This window comes from Miscanthus floridulus, chromosome 2 (assembly GCF_019320115.1).
Source record: "Miscanthus floridulus cultivar M001 chromosome 2, ASM1932011v1, whole genome shotgun sequence".
NCBI classification, from domain to species: domain Eukaryota; kingdom Viridiplantae; phylum Streptophyta; class Magnoliopsida; order Poales; family Poaceae; genus Miscanthus; species Miscanthus floridulus.
Genome location: NC_089581.1, coordinates 140,928,346 through 140,936,362, shown reverse-complemented (window position 1 = coordinate 140,936,362; position 8,017 = coordinate 140,928,346).

Here is an 8,017-nt window from a genome sequence, read left to right as displayed (position 1 = left end):
GCAAGGGCTATGCTTGATAGAATTAGTGGAAAGACTCCATGCACTAGCATTCATAATAAACTCCTCGAGGAGAAGGAATCATCTCCCAATCAAGAAGAGAAAGTTCTGATAGCCAAATCACAACCACTTCAATCCCAAGATTTAGCTATCAATCCTGAACCACCAATACCCCAAAATCCCCCAAGAGAAGAAGGAATTCCACCTTTGAAAATCCCTGTTGAAATTAAGGATGACATCTTTGGTGCTGATTTTGGGAGAACATTAAATTCTTATCTTCATAAGAGGCATTCGAGCGAATATAATTCAAGTCCTCTCAAGAAGAGATCTCTTAGAAAGTGTCCTTATTCCCATATAGGATATTGGAAATAATTCAAGAATGGCATTTCAAGTAAAACCATAGAAGGAGAGCTGAGCCATCTAGAAGCCATTCATATCCTCTCCCCTTCTATGTCCACATTAGATGACTCATCTGAATCCATTTTTCAACCCATCCTTGACCCCGATGATCCCTCTTATGCTCTCTCTCCTATCTCTTGATGATCCTAAAAATCCACTAAGACAACCAAAGCATAGGAATCATGAAGGCCACAAGGATGACAAAAAAGAGCAACGACAATGGCTGGAATGTATTAAGAACTTGTACGCCGTTGCTAAAGAATGGATGGACAACGACGAAGCCTTATGGGTAGAATCCAAACTTGGCTTAGATCCAAACGGTGAGCTTAAATCAATCTCTTTAATAAACATGACTCACCCAAGTTTGGAGGAGGCCTTAGACAAGATCAATCCAAGAGCCACCAATCCATGGGAAATCTTGGATAATAAAACATCCAATGAATGTCATAGGCATGGAATGATGGAGACAATATTTCTGCCTATAGACATTCATGAAGAAACACCCTTAGAGCTTGAAAAGAAAGATAACATCAACGAGCATGGAAGTTATTTCATGAACACCTCATCAAATCCATTCTCGCATGAGAAATCTCCTAAATTAATTGGTCCCTCCAACATTGCCACACATGAGATCTTCAACCCCCTCATTATCCTTGTTCATAAAGACTATGAAAGGGTGGTTATAGATGCATATGTTTATCATAAATATTGTAGATCTCGTTGTGTGAATCTTGAGATAGGTACACAAAGGTTGATGCTGGAAGGGAAACCACTTCACCAACTTGAGTGCAATTAGAAGGTTTCCCAAGGATGAGCTTTTGTCCTAAAGCAAGAACTTTCAGGAGTTAACATGAGCTTTTACTTTTTGCTGTAATGCCCTTGTGAAGTGAGCATAGAAACATAATTGTGAAAATATTCCTTCGGGTATTTTTGTCACTAACCATTCCAGGTTTGAAGCAAAAAGAATGAAGGATGATGACTCAAGGTATGTCCAACCAATCATCATGCAACACTAAATCACATCCATCCAAACTTGACTTTACCTTGCAAAATTCAAGCCTAGAGGATGGTTTTTTTTGAAAAATCTTATGCCATGTTGCTAATTCATCTTAGCTGTCTCTACCTTTAAATCATGCTCAACTTGCTACACAACAATCATGTTCATTCATCTCTATTTGAATAAATCTCTACAATACTTTCATGCTACCTTTGTTTACTATAGTATACGTAGGTTTTGAAGTATTTTCATACACCTTTTAAATTAGGCATGGTGCTTAGTTTAAACTATTTTCCTAAATTAAATTAGACATGGTGTTTAGTTTGATTCTTGAACCAAAAGGTATGTTGATTTTACTTCTAAAGGATTTATAAATTAAGCGTGGTGCTTAGATTAAAATGCCTTCCTAAATCAAATTAGACATGGTGTCTAGGTTGATTTTTGAGCCGATAGTATGCCTTAGTAGATATTGGATATTTTGTTGGACTAACCCTATGTGGAAACTTTTAATTCAATATTGGTAAGTCACGAGATGAATTCAAATCAGAGTGAAGGAAGACACAACTCACTCATCATGGATGAAAGAACTGTAAGTATCAAAGTTCATTCACTTTGTCTTTTGCTGCAAGTTACATTTGCCTTGAGCCATGCTTGTATAAAACATGATCTCTATACTAAAGTAATCTCAACACCATCTTTTCATTAGTATAGAGGGAAATTACAAAATTCTATACAAACAACCCGTGTTTCAAAAGGTCTAACAAGGTATCAAAAGATCAGAGAGCAGAAAGATGACATAACGAAAGGATGAGAAAGAAAGGGTGTAATTTAGGAAACAAGAAGCTCATGAACAGCTCAAGCTACGAGACTAGCCAAACAAAGAAAACTTCAAGCAAAAGGGAAGGACCATCACCAGTCGTCTACCCTTCGTCATATGGTGACATTACGTTCCAATGACAAAGGTAACATTCTAAGATAAATGGTCATTATTTAAAAAGCTTTTCCTTGATTCTAGTAGACACATAAATAAGAAACAAAATATGTTTGAGTTACAATTTACCTGATTAGCTCAACATGTCTTGTTCTTTAAGCTTGTTCTTAGCACCACTTTCTTGATCTCATAGTTTTAACCAAATGAGCTAAAATATTGCACATCCTGTCTCTAGAAAATGATAGCCATAATCATATAAAGTTCAATACATTGTGTAAAGATAGACAATACTTCCAAAGGTTAAGAAACTCAACCCTATTGGACAAATTAACTTAAATGCTACATGCATGCTCAATCTTCTGATCTTATCACCCATGACATAATTGAACAAAGCACATAAACATCAACTTCATCATATTCAATGTGCCTAAGGTTAGAGAGGAATGAATAAAATTTTGGTTTTATTGGTGTTTTCCCACCAATAGAGCCCATGCATTTGCTCTCTACCTTGTCTTTATGAGCAGGACACACTTCAAGCAAAGTGTAGGGGAAGACAGTCGACTCCCTAATTTCTATAGGTGTTATGAACATGTCAAACCAAAGTCCAAATTAAAAACCAAGACGGGTTTGGCTGAAGGAGGTGACATCACCATTAAAGGCACCACCACAAGAATCCTCCTCTTCAGAGCAAACCGAGGTATTTGGTCAATTAACTTCACAAGAAGAAGTCCGGTTTGAACGACTTAAAACACCAAACCCTCACCGAAAGAGTTAGCTTGAGGGAGAAATACTCCCGTGTATCCAGGTAAGTATGCTTTCCCTTTGTCCTAGTTTTAGTTTCTTTTAAATAGTTAAGAAAATAGTGAATAAAAACAAAATAAAAAGTTATCTATATAATAAATATAGTTATAGTAATAATGTTTGATCTATTAAACTTTAAAACAAAAGAAAAGATATGTCTAGTTTGCTTTAATTTGCTTTTAAGAGCTAAATAAAATAAAGAGGACTCAGAATAATCTCTTAAATGAAAATGATGAATAGTTGCTCTGTTGTAATTCCTTTCAAGTACCTAGCTTTCAGCCTCGAATTCTTCTAAGTTTTGGATAAGATTGTTTTGACAAAAGGATTTACTCTAAACTTGAAACTTGTGGATAGCATATGCTTGATCTAAGTCTAGGTAATTGACAGATCTGATATGAGAAGGTCTGAGCTGTTGTTTATCTTTGAAAGCATCTAGGCCCCTTGTTGGGTTTTGGTGGTTAATGACAATACAAGATTACTATGACTAACGTGTGTTTTGCAGAGGCAATTAAGTTAGGTCATGGTCATGGAGATCGATTGGGCAATTGAGGTGGTCATGCCCCTACGATGGAAATCGTTTTGGTTTTCAAAGGATGGACGATAAGGTTAAGGATAACTAGTTCTAAGTGTCGATTGGAGTTGAAGAGACACTTAGAGTAGTTTAGGACTTTGTTTTTTCCTTTGGCCATACTATTAAGGGGGTATGGACGGGTAGCTTAACCTAGATGAGTCTAGTGAGTTAGGTGTGGTGCACACTTGTTAAAACTAGCACTAGGTAGCTCCTACGAATGCCTAAGATCCTTTGGAGCAAACTTCATTCACATATGATCGAGAGTTGGAAGTGAATGGAGGGTCAAATGCTGACCGGACGCTGGCTCCGAAGCTCTAGATGTTGGTATTCTTAGAGCCACCTCACAAGGCTTCCCAAAACCTCAGGATGCTACTAACTTACAAGGCGATAAGGTTAATTATGAAAAATGGAATGCAAAGGCTCGAAACACCATCTTTAGAGGCCTTTGCAAAGATGTGTTCAACCGCGTAAGGAACCACAAAGATGCCCATGCACTATGGTCGGACGTTTGTGCGCTCCATGAGGGAACCAAGAGTGAGCGTGAGGAATGCTATCATCTTGTAATTAAAAAGCTAAATTCTTTTGAGATGCTTCCCAAAGAATGTGCTAATGAAATGTATTCACGTTTAAATATTCTTGTAGAGGAAGTCAATGGGCTTGGACTTACTCAAATGTCACCATCCGACGTTGTGAGAAAGATCTTGAGTGTCCTCCTCATTGACAAATATGGGCATATTGTGACCATGCTACATCAAGGTGATCTTTCTGTCGCTACACCGATACAAATCTTGGGAAAGATCAATGCTCGTGAGATGTACATGCACATCATGCCACAAGATGGCTCATCCTCTACCAAGAAGAAAGAGAAGGACATAGCATTCAAAGCTAGCCAAGATAAGGGCAAAGCAAGACTTGAGTATGAGAGCTCAAGTGATGAAGAAGATGAAGATGAAAATCTTGCTCTCATGGTGAAGAAAGCCACCAAGATGCTAAAGAAGCTAAACAAGAGTGGCATCAAGTTTGATGGCAAGAAGAAGAAGTTCTTCACTAGCTCAAGAAGAAAGCCAATCTCCGAGATGGATTGCTACAATTGTGGTGAACTTGGCCATCTAGCTCATCAATGCACAAAGCCCAAGAAAGACAAGTTCAAGAACAAGAACAAGGGCAAGAAAGATGACTCAAGCAATAAAGATGAAGATGAGAAGAAAAAGAACAAGCCATACAAGAAGAGAGATGGCAAAAAGAGGGACTTCTACAAGAAGAAGAAGAGTGGCAAGGCCTACATCGTCGGTGATTGGCTCATAGACATTGATTCATCTAGTGGATCATCCGATGATGATAGTGACAATGAGAAGTTGGCATCCATTGCTATTGATCTTCCATCTTCACCGCCACCATCGCCATCATCCTCTACACACCTATGCCTTATGGCCAAGGGTGAACACAAGGTATCAAATGATGATGATAGTAGTGATGATGAACATGCTAGTGATGATGATAGTGATAGCGATAGCGATGATGATGATTCACCTCCATATGATGATCTTGTCAAAATACTAAGAAAATACACTAAGATCATTAGAAAGAGTAGAGCTAAAAATGAAAAGCTTGATGCTAAAAATGATTCACTCTTAGCTAAATGCGATACATTGGAAAAGGCTAATGTTGAGCTTAAAGAAAAAAATGATGCTATATCATCCAAACTCAAGGAGCTCAAATCTTCTAAGAAAGAGCTTAAAGATAAACATGATAAACTTGAGTGGGTGCACAATGAGCTCATTACTAGTCACAACAAGCTAAAAGATGAATACACTACTCTTAAGATCAATCATGATACTTTTGTTATTGCTCAAGAATTTTTACCAAATAAGCCACATGATGCTACTAACCATGTTGTTAAGATTGATATAGCTACATCATGTGATGATTTAATTGATGAGAGCATTAAGCAAGGATCTAGTGGCAAAGGCAAGCAAGTGGTTGAGTGCAATGACTATGATAAGCATGTCAAGCTCAAGAGTGATAATGAGAAGCTCAAGAAAGATCTTGAAGAAATGAAAAGCCACAACACCATTGTGCTAGAAACTCTTGATCATGACAAAGAGTTGATCCTTGAGAATGAGAAGCTCAAAGAAGAAAACAAGAAGCTCAAGGAAGAGAAGAAAGATGATGCTCTAAAGGAAGAAAATAAGAAGCTCAAGTTGGAGAAAGAGCATCTCAAGATTGGGTTGAGCAAGTTTGCTAGAGACAAGCACCTCCAAAGTGAGCTACTCATGAACACCATCATGAAGATGGATAGAAGTGGCATTGGATATGTGGCAAGTGTAGAGAAGAAGAAGGATCAAGTTCAACAATAACAATCAAAGCCAAAGCCAAAGCCAAAGAGATGTTTTGAGTGTGAACAAGAAGGCCACTTTGCTCATGAGTGCCAAACTCCACCGCCATAACCCTTGCCCAAGCATGCTAGACCCTTTGCCTTCAATGCTCACTACATGCTTAGAAAGGACTCTAGTGGGAAGATGAAAGTCATGTTCTTAGGACCCCCTAACAAGAATAGGCCTAAGAAGATTTGGGTAGCTAAGTCACTTGTTGAGAAGGTGAAGGGCCCTCAACAAGTTTGGATTCCTAAAGCTTGAATCTCTTATGTGTAGGTGAACTACAAGACCGGTGGAAGTCATTGGGTTATTGATAGTGGTTGCACTCAATATATGACCGGTGATCCTCGTATGTTCACCTCACTAGATGAAGAGGTAGATGGACAAGAGAGAATAACATTTGGAGATAACTCTAAGGGCAAGGTTAAAGGATTGGGCAAAGTGGCAATATCAAATGATCATTCCATCTCCAATATGCTTTATGTTGCTTATTGAGCTTCAACTTGCTATCCGTTGGACAATTGTGTGATCTTGGCTTCCAATGCTTATTCACCGAGAAGGAGGTTGTTGTATCCAAGGTAGATGATAATCAAGTGATATTCAATGGATTTAGATACAACAACTTATATCTAGTAGACTTCACCTCCGAAGATGCAAATTTAAAGACTTGCCTATTCATCAAAACAACACTTGGGTGGCTATGGCATAGAAGACTTGCTCATATTAGGATGAGCTCACTCAAGAAGCTTATGAAGAATGATTTGATGAGAGGGTTGAAGGATGTGAAGTTTGAAAAGGACAAGCTTTGTAGTGCATGTCAAGCTGGCAAGCAAGTTACAAATACTCATCCAACCAAAGCTTTCCTGTCAATCACAAGAGTGCTAGAACTCCTACACGTGGATTTATTTGGACCAACAACATACAAGAGTTTGAGAGGGAATCTCTATTGTCTTGTGATTGTTGATGACTATTCAAGGTATACATGGGTATTCTTCCTTCATGACAAATCTGAAGTTGCATCTTGCGTCAAGAAGTTTGCCAAGAGAGCTCAAAATGAATTTGAAGTGAAGCTCAAGAAGATAAAAAGTGACAATAGAAAAGAATTTGACAACACAAACATTGAAGCTTATTGTGATAAAGTTGGGATCAAGCATGAAGTCTCCGCAACTTATACTCCTCTACAAAATGATGTAGTTGAGAGGAAGAACCAGACTTTGATCACTCTTGCAAGGACAATGCTAGATGAGTACAACATCCCTGAAGCTCTATGGGCAGAAGCAATCAACACTGCATGCTATGCATCAAACCGCCTATTCCTTCAAAAGTTCCTTAGCAAGACACCTTATGAGTTGCTCAATGGGAAGAAGCCAGACGCCTTCTTCTTTAGGGTGTTTGGTTGCAAATGCTACATCTACAAGAAGCGGCAACACCTATGGAAGTTCCAAAGACGTTGTGATATTAGTTTTCTTATTGGTTACTCATCAAAGTCCAAAGCATATAGAGTATTTTATCATGCCACCGGCTTGGTTGAAGAAACACATAATGTGGAATTTGATGAATCTAACGGCTCCCAAGGAGCATATGAGAATCTTGATGATGTAGGTGATGAACCATTGAAGGAGGCTATGAAGAATATTCCGATAAGAGACATCAAGCCAAAAGATGATGAAGATGATGTACAAATCATTGATCAACCTTCTTCATCAAGTGTACCACAAGATGGTGAAAAAGATGAAAGAGTAGAAAATAAAGATACTCATATCTCCCATGAGCAAATGGTGGTACAAGCACAAGATGTTGATGCTCCACAACCTCCTCCTCAAGTGGTCAATAGAAGAAATACACCTCTCCTACAAGATCATCCACAAGATCTCATCATAGGGAGTCCATCAAAGGGTGTAATAACTCAATCTCAAAAACTTGCTTCATTTATTGCTCATCACTCT